Source organism: Hypanus sabinus, chromosome 29, assembly GCF_030144855.1.
Source record: "Hypanus sabinus isolate sHypSab1 chromosome 29, sHypSab1.hap1, whole genome shotgun sequence".
Classification (NCBI taxonomy): Eukaryota; Metazoa; Chordata; class Chondrichthyes; order Myliobatiformes; family Dasyatidae; genus Hypanus; species Hypanus sabinus.
The window spans coordinates 12,077,788-12,086,805 of record NC_082734.1 but is presented as its reverse complement, the minus strand read 5'-3'; the positions used below and the strand labels follow the sequence as shown (position 1 = coordinate 12,086,805).

Genomic DNA, 9,018 nt, shown 5'->3' with positions numbered 1-9,018 from the left:
TGATTAATTTTTGTGATCCTCCACTGGACCCTCTCCAAAGCCAGCATATCCTTTCTCAGAGACGGGGCCCAGAACTGCTCACAATACTCCAGGTGCAGTCCGACCAATGCTTCACAAAGCCTCAGCGTTACATTCTTGTTTTTATATTCTAGTCCTCTTGAATGAAAGCTAATAATGCATTTGCCTTCCTCACAACTGAACCAACCGGCAAGTTAACCTTGTGGAAATCCTGCTCCTGAGATAACAATCACCTCTGTCTTCTCATTCAGCATCTGAGTGAATGTGTTGACATAACTACAGGTGTGGCAGTATTGATGAGTGTGTGGAATGGGCTGCCGGCAACGGTGGTGAAGGCGGATACGATAGGGTCTTTTAAGAAGCTTTTGGATAGGTACATGGAGCTTAGTAAAATAGAGGACTATAGGCAAGCCCAGTAATTTCTAAGGTAGGGACAGGTTCGGCACAGCTTTGTGGGCTGAAGGGCCTGTATTGTGCTGTAGGTTTTCTATGTTTCTATCTGGCATCAAGGACCCCCTTCACCCAGGACATTCCCTCTTCTCATTGCTACCATCACCAAGGAGGTACAGGAGCCTGAAGGCACACACTCAGCAATTTTGGACTATATACTGCATATATTTGGTAATTTATAGTTTTTTAAAAATCATTATGTATTGCAATGTACTGCTGCTACAAAACAACAATTTCACAATGGATGCCAGTGACATTAAACTTGATTCTGATTCAGAAAAGATTTCCACTGATCCTCCTTGGAAAACTTTTTGTCGTTCACAAGCCGTACCCTTAACATGCAAGGCAGTTTCTAGAGCAGGTTACATGGTCGGCACAACATTGTGGGCTGAAGGGCCTGCAACGTGCTGGAGATTTCTATCTTCTCTGTTCTATACAAAATTTCTTCCTTTCAGGAGTTGGTTTATTTTTGTCAGCCTGCTTGAGTGCATACCTCTGCTACACCCAGCCGGTCCAGAGAACACAAACATTACATCTGCTGAAGATCAAAACCAGGGCATCTGTTGTTGGCTCAGAGGAGAACTAATAATGAGACCTGCAATTTTTACTACACATTATAGATAACATTATGCTAATCCCTCAAAATGAGATCTAAGAGCCATTCTTGTGTTTTCTCAGCACTAGGATGTAAGAAACCATCTTGTGTACATGATGCACCATGAATTATTTCTCCAATGTGAAGACTTTATCTGCCAGTGCTTGTGTTGATTGAAGTTCCCCGTGATTATCACCACTGTTACACACACCTCTAGTTTTCTGATTGAATGCACGCCCGATGTTACAATTACTATTTGCACCTACTCGTGTCCGCTGGCTCTCCCATATCTACTCTACTAGACACAACCCTGAAGAAGTCAATAAAGTCATTTCAACCATAACTGCTGGTACAGTACACAATAAAAACGAAACAACGTTCCTCCAGGACCCTGGTGCTACATGAAACAACACAAAACTACACTAGATTACCTGAAACAACAAAAAAAATTAGACTTCAGACCTACATGGGACTACAAAACAGTGCAAGACCGTAATAAACAAGACAATAGGCACAGTAAAGGGCAAATTACAATATTATAATAAATAATGTAAATGTAAACAATGTTTTAGCAGGAATTGAGAAAGTAATGAGCAAAACATGACCTTTTGGTAAACACAAGAAGTCCAGAGCAACTCCACACTAAATGCTGGAGTGACTTGGCAGGTCAGGCAATGTCTATGGAAATGAATAAACAGTCCATGTTTCGGGCTGAGACCCTTCTTCAGACCTTTTGATGAAAAGTAGCATTCCCTTGGTTTCCCGACCTGCTGAGAATTTCCAGATTGTTCTGTTTGTATTACAGACAAAACGTATTCACACTTTGATGACAAGTTTACTTTGAACTTTGTGAGGTGTTGAACAGGGAATGTATCAGTCGTGAACAAACGGCAGAGCAGACTCGATGGGCTGAATAGCTTAATAGTGTGCAACTCACGCACGATGCTGGAGAAACTCAGCAGGGTAGGCAGGACTCAGCAGGATTCAGTAAGATTGCCGAAGGGTTTCGGCACAAAATGTCGACTGCACTCGTTTTTTATATATAGATGCTGCCTGGCCTGCTGAATTCCTCCAGCATGTTGTGTGTGTGTTGCTCGGAATTTCAGCATCTTCAGACTTTCTCTTGTTCGTGGCTTAATACTGTACTTATTTGTTACGGTCCTGTGGCTTGTGTTGGCTGTTAACACAAACGACACATTTCACTGTGTATTTTCAAGTACATGTGATAAATAAATCTGAATCAGGGGCTCTAGCAACTGCTTTTACTGCTGAATTTCTCCAGCAGTTTTATTTTGCCCCGGAGTCCAGGTTGTTGATTTAATTGTTGTTGAGGCAGTGGCCGCTTGTGGAGGGAGTCCTGCCCTGTGTAAAAGGGTAAAAGTTGCTGGCAGCGGTGGGATTCGAACCCACGCCCCCGAAGAGACTGGAGCCTTAATCCAGCGCCTTAGACCGCTCGGCCACGCTACCGACTGACGAGCTCGCCGCGCAGATCCGCTCTGAAGCGAGCCGTTTAATGATGCAAAAGTCGGTCGTTCATATTATCACGGGAACTGTTAGTTCACAACCGGCTGCTACCTGACGCCGTCGCGTTTCACTGCGATGCCTCAAACTACGAGGCTGTGGCCTGGCGCTATCGTCGGATCGTCACCGTCGAGGGTCCACCAGGCCTGGGGGAGCGCGATCACTTTCTTTTAGCATCGGACGAGCTTGTTCCCCTGCCCAGCTACAACGAGGACGGGTGTGTGGACACGTTTATACACTTACACGTGGTTTATAAGCAATACCTCGGTGGACCATCACTTCTAGTAGGTGTTTACGGAAACCACTGTTCACAAGGTAGCGTGGCCGAGCGGTCTAAGGCGCTGGATTAAGGCTCCAGTCTCTTCGGGGGCGTGGGTTCGAATCCCACCGCTGCCAGCAACTTTTGCTCTACCTTAATAGTACATTAAATATACATGTAATGTTTTCACATTTCGAAGTATACTTATTATCAGAGTGCATATATTTCACCAAATACAACCCTGACGTTTGTTTTCTTGCCAGGGGCATCCTCAGTAAATCCATGAAACAGAGGCGTAATGCGATTACAACAGTGGCCTTGTGGTGCTCCTGTGCTGATGGAGATGGTGGAGGAGGTGTTGCTGCCAATCTGAACTGACTGCGGTCTGCAAATGATGAAATCAAAGATACAATTGCACAAGGAGGTACTGAGGCCAAGCTCTTGATTATTGATTAGTTTTGAGTGAATTATAGTATTGAACGCAGAACTGTAGTTGATAAAGAGCATCCTGATGTATACAGCTTTACTGTCCAGATGCCCCAGCACTGAGCAAACAGCCAATAAAATGGCATCTGTTGTGGACCTGTTGAGCTGGTAGGCAAATTGGAGTGGATTCACGTCACTTTTCAAGCAGGAGTTGATATGTTTTATCGACAGCCTCTAAAAGCACCTCAGCACCTCAGATCCCCAATCTGAAGCCCTGGATGAACTGAGATCTGAAATTTGCTGAGGGCCAGATAAGTCATTCAAGTCTGGCGACCCAAGAATGCTACAAGAGGTGCAGGAATGACCTCCGGAAAACCATCTCACGGGCAAAGCGGAGATTCCGAGCAAAACTTGAATCATCGAGGATGCTCAATTTCTGTGGCAAGGCTCGAATGCTATCACCTCCTACAAAGTTAAAAGGAGTAACATTTGGGACAGCAGGGACTTGCTTCCAGATGAGCTCAGTGCCTCCTATGCTCATCTTGACCATCAGAACATGGAGGAACCAACACAAACCCCCATTTTTCCTGATGGTCCTTTGACCTTAGTATCTGAAGCTGACATGTGGGCTATCTTCAGAAGTGTGAATCCAACGAAGTCATCCGGATCGGTCGGGATAATTGGTCATGTACCGACCACCTGGCTGGTATGTTCACTGATATCTTTAACCTCTCACTTTGTGAGTGTGGGTACTCAAGCAGGCTTCGATTATACTGGTGCGTGGTGACCTGCCTCGATGACTACCGCCTAGTTGCACTTTCATCCACAATGATGGAGTGCTTTGAGAGGCCGGTGATGAAACATATCAGCTCCTGCCTGAGAGGCAACTTAGACACACTTCAATTTGCCCACCGGAGCAACAGGTCCACAGCCATCCCACTGGCTCTTCACTCAACCCTGGAACATCTGGACAGCAAAGGTGCCTAGATCAGGACGCTCTTCATCGACTACGCCATCATCCCCTCAAAATAAATCAATAAGCTCCAAGACCTTGGCCTCAATACCTCCTTGTGCCACTGGATCCTCAATTTCCTCACTTGTAGACCCAAGTCAGTTCGTACTGGCAAAAACATCTCCTTCATGATCTCCATCAACACAGGAGCACCACAGGGCTGTGTGCTTGGCCCCCTGCTCTACTGGCTTTACACCTATGACTGTGTGGATAAGCACAGCTCCGACACCATATTCAAGTTTGCTGACGACACCACTGTGTGGGCCACATCGGAGGTGGTGATGACTCAGCACACAGGAGAGAGATTGAAAATTTGGCTGAGTGGTGCCATAACAACACTCCGTCACTCAGTGTCAGCAAGACCAGGGAACTGACTGTAGACTTCAGGAGAGGGAAACCAGAGGTCCATGAGCCAGTAATCATCAGAGGATCAGAGCTGGAGAGAGTCAGCAGCTTTCAATTCCTGTGTGTTACTATTTCAGAGGACCTGTCCTGGACCCAGCATGCAAGTGCAATTGCGAAAAAAACGCAGCAGCACCTCTACTTCCTTAGGAGTCAGTGGAAAATCGGCAGTACATCAAAAACTTTGACAAACTTCGATAGGTGTGAACTTCGAGCACGTCTACATGAAACATTGTAGAAAAGCAGCATCCATCATCAGATGCTGGGCATGTTGTCAGGTAGGAGGTACAAGAGCCTCAGGACTCGCACCACCAGGTTCAAGAGCAGTTACTACCCCTCAACCATCAGCCTCTTGAACAAAACAGGGACCTACACTCACTTGCCCATCCATTGTGATGTTCCCACAACCAATGATCTCACTTTAAGGACTCTTTATCTCACGTTCTCGTTATTTATTGCTATTTATATATATTTGTGTCTGCTTGTTGTCTTCTGTACTCCGGCTGATGTTTCATTGACCCTGTTATAGCTACTATTCTATAGATTTGCTGCGGCTGCCCGCTGGAAAAAGAATCTCAGGGTTGTATGTGGTGACATATATATACTCCAATAATAAAATTTACTTTGAACGTTGGTTGTCATTGTTGCGGGTTACAATGTTTGTTTCTTATTTATGAATAGAAAATAGAATCGATCTGCACACAGAGACTCTTCAAGGGTTTTATTGTGTTTCTGTTTTTTGACCTTTTTGTTCTTTCTTTTGAAATTGTGTCTAATTTATGATTTTTTGTGGAAGTTGCTTATATGATGTTATGCTCCTGCGATGCTGCTGCAAGTGGGCTTTTCATTGTACGTGTGCATTTTTGACAGTTATTTAGATGTCCTTTATTCACAACAAATATTATTATAATGCAAACACGAGGAAATCTGCGGATGCTGGAAATTAAAACAACAACACACACAAAATGCTGGTGGAACGCAGCAGGCCAGGCAGCATCGATAGGGAGAAGCAATGTCGAAGTTTCAGGCCGAGACCCTTCGTCAGGACTAACTGAAAGGAAAGATAGTAAGAGATTTGGAAGTGGGGGGGGGGAAGGGGGAAATGCGAAATGATAGGAGTAGACCGGAGGGGGTGGGATGAAGCTAAGAGCTGGAAAGGTGATTGGCAAAAGTGATACAGAGCTGGAGGAGGGAAAGGATCATGGGACGGGAGGCCTCAGGAGAAAGAAAGGGGGGAACACAAGAGGGAGAGGGAGAACAGGCAGGGTGATGGGCAGAGAGAGAGAAAAAAACTAAATATGTCAGGGATGGGGTAAGAAGGGGAGGAGGGGCATTAACAGAAGTTAGAGGTCAATGTATAATTCTCCATAACTTTTGCCACCTCCAACGGGATCCCACTACCAAGCACATCTTTCCCTCCCCACCTCTTTCTGCTTCTTCCTATCACATATTGTATGTCGACATATCCTATCATATCATATATTCCTATCATACAAACGGTATGTCGACAGTGCTTCTCCCTATAGATGTTACCTGGCCTGCTGTGTTCCACCAGCATTTTGTGTGTGTTGTTTTTATTATAATGCATGTTGCTTATTCCGTGATCTTTAAGAAATTTCATTGCACTTGCTATATATGGCGATAAACTAATCTAATCTGTAAAACTTTCTGGCAGAAACTGCTATGAACTAATAGTTCCTGTAGATGCTGGAATCTGAATCAACCAACAAAGTCCACTTGTTCCTTCCCATGTAGCCTGTCAGTAGGGGATTCCAGGACAAGAGGGCATGACTTCAGGATTGAACGACATCCATTTAGAACTGAGGTGCGGAGAAATTCCTTTAGTCAGAGGGCGGTATTGTTACCGCGAGTGGCTGTGGAGGCCAAGTCATTGTGTGTATTTTAAGGCAGAGATAGACGGGTTCTTGATTAGCCAGGGCATCAAAGGGTATGAGGTGAAGGTAGGGGAGTGGGGATGACTGGAAGAATTGGATCAGGCCATGATTGAATGGCAGAGCAGACTCAATGGGCTGAATGGCCTACTTCTGCTCCTATATCTTATGCCCTTACGGTATTATGGTCTTCCCACCAATCTCCAGCAGGACAAGTGCTCCACTTGTCTCTACACCTTCATCCTCACCAACATTTGGGGCCCCAAGCAGTCTTTCCAGGTGAGGCGATGCTTCACCCGTGAATACGCCGAGGTCTTCTACTGTATCTAGCCTCAATGTTCAGAGTGACTTTATTACCAAAGTATGTACAGCGGGTGTCACTACCTTGAGCCCGATTTTCTTGCAAACATTCGCAATTGATCAGAGAAATACAATAGAATCAATGAAAAACTACACGCAAAGACTGACAATGTACAAATGGAGACAAACTGCGCAAATACAACAATAATAAACAGTAAAGAGAACATGAGTTGTAGAGCCCTTGAAAGCGCTGCTTGGAGCAGCGCAGTTGTCTCAGTCTATGACTAAAAGTGCTCCTCTGTTCTGCCAAGGTGGCACGCAGAGGGTGAGAAACATTGTCCAGATTTTCCGTAGGGTCCTTTGTTCTGTCACAGCCTCCAGTGTGTCCGGTTTGGTTCCTATGAACTTTCTAATCAGTTTATTGAGCCTGTTGGCATCACCCGTGTTGATGCCACTGGTGACAACAGACTGGAGGAGATCAGACTGTGAAGGAGAGGCCTGCACACTCCAAAGGACCTCAGTCTCCTCAGGAAGTAGAGGTGACTCTGACCCTTCTTGTACACAGTCTCGGTGTCTGTCATCCAGGTGCATCCCCAGGTACTTGTAGGTCCTCACCACATCTACGTCCTCACCATCAATAGTAACGGGGCAGTACAGGCTTAGTCGTCCTAAAGGCCATCACCATCTCCTGATGTTGAGCTGCACCATTTGACAAAGTCCTCTACCAGGGCTCAGTACTCACCTTCCCATCCTCCCTTCATATGCCCAACTATTGCCGAGTCGCCAGGGAATTTCTGCAGATGATAAGACTCAGCATTGTAACCAAAGTCCAAGGTACACAGGGTAAATGTGACATGTTCTCACCTTGATTTCATTTCAGAGATGTCAGAGAGCTTGTCCAAAAAGCCAATAGAGTGATGGTGTGCCAGCTTGAACATTCACCTGTTACTCAAGACCACACGAATGGGCACTGAGGTTCTGCAAACACTGGCTTGAGAGAGCTGAGAAACTGCCGAAACAACATCACAGGATCGGTGGGGGGGCGGGGGGGGGATATGAATAGGTTAAGTGAAAGGCAAGAAGTTGTAGAGGAATAAGGTGGGAAAAGGCGAGATTCTCCACATTTTCCAAGAGTGTAAACAGAAACTATTATTTAAACTGAGTGAAATTATGAAATGTCACAGTACAAAAGGATCTGCAGGTCTTAGAATATGAAACTCTGTAAGTTAGCATGCAGGAGAACAAAGTAATAATGGAGGCTGCCGAAATACTGGCCTTTGTCACAAATTGAGAGAAGCTTTGAGTGAAAGGCTGGTGACATCAAAGTATTTGTGATTTGCGATAGACAGACTCCCAGCCTGTCTGAAAGAGGGTTAAAGTTTGTTACCCTCGGGTCTGTATGCGAGGGACAAAGGAGATCAAAGGGTGAGTAAAGACAAAGTTCCGGAGAGGTTTGTTACAAAGTGTACAAGATGATGAGAGGCATTGATCGTGTGGATAGTCAGAGGCTTTTTCCCAGGGCTGAAATGGTTGCCACAAGAGGAAACTGGTTTAAGGTGCTGGGGAGTAGGTACAGAGGAGATGTCAGGGTTACATTTTTTTACGCAGAGAGTGGTGAGTGTGTGGAATGGGCTGCCAGTGATGGTGGTGGAGGCGGATACGATAGGGTCTTTTAAGAGACTTTTGGATAGGAACATGGAGCTCAGAAAAATAGAGGGTTATGGGAAAGCCTAGTAATTTCTAAGGTAGGGACATGTTCGGCACAACTTTGTGGGCCTAAGGGCTTGTATTGTGCTGTTGGTTTTCTATGTTTCATAGCAGTTGCTGCAGCTCTGAAAATGTCCAGTAGGTCAGGTAGCGTCTGTGGAAAGAGAAACAATTAATGATTTGGAAGTGGGACCCTTCATCAGAATTGAGTAAGAGTAAGGTTAGTTTAGGTAGCAGAAAAGGTGGAGGAGGGTGACAGTTATGGTCTTAAGGCATAGGAGCAGAATTAAGCCATTGAGTTTGCACTGCCATTCTATCATTGGCTGATCCCTCTCAACCCCATTCTCCCCATCTCTAATGGCAGGTTGGGCCTTCTCCCCCAACCTTAGACACCCTTACTAATCAAGACCCTATCAACCTCTGCTTTAAATATACC

At 45.3% G+C, this 9,018-nt stretch overlaps 2 non-coding genes across 2 annotated transcripts; one reads left to right on the top strand and one right to left on the bottom strand.

Annotated features, from left to right (window-relative positions):
• Positions 1 to 2,448: 2,448 nt before the first annotated feature.
• Positions 2,449 to 2,530, bottom strand: trnal-aag (transfer RNA leucine (anticodon AAG)). Its single transcript has one exon. It is a non-coding gene; the product is annotated as a tRNA-Leu (tRNA).
• A 368-nt stretch (positions 2,531 to 2,898) lies between these two features.
• trnal-aag (transfer RNA leucine (anticodon AAG)) lies at positions 2,899 to 2,980 on the top strand. Its single transcript has one exon. It is a non-coding gene; the product is annotated as a tRNA-Leu (tRNA).
• The last annotated feature ends 6,038 nt before the right edge of the window (positions 2,981 to 9,018 follow it).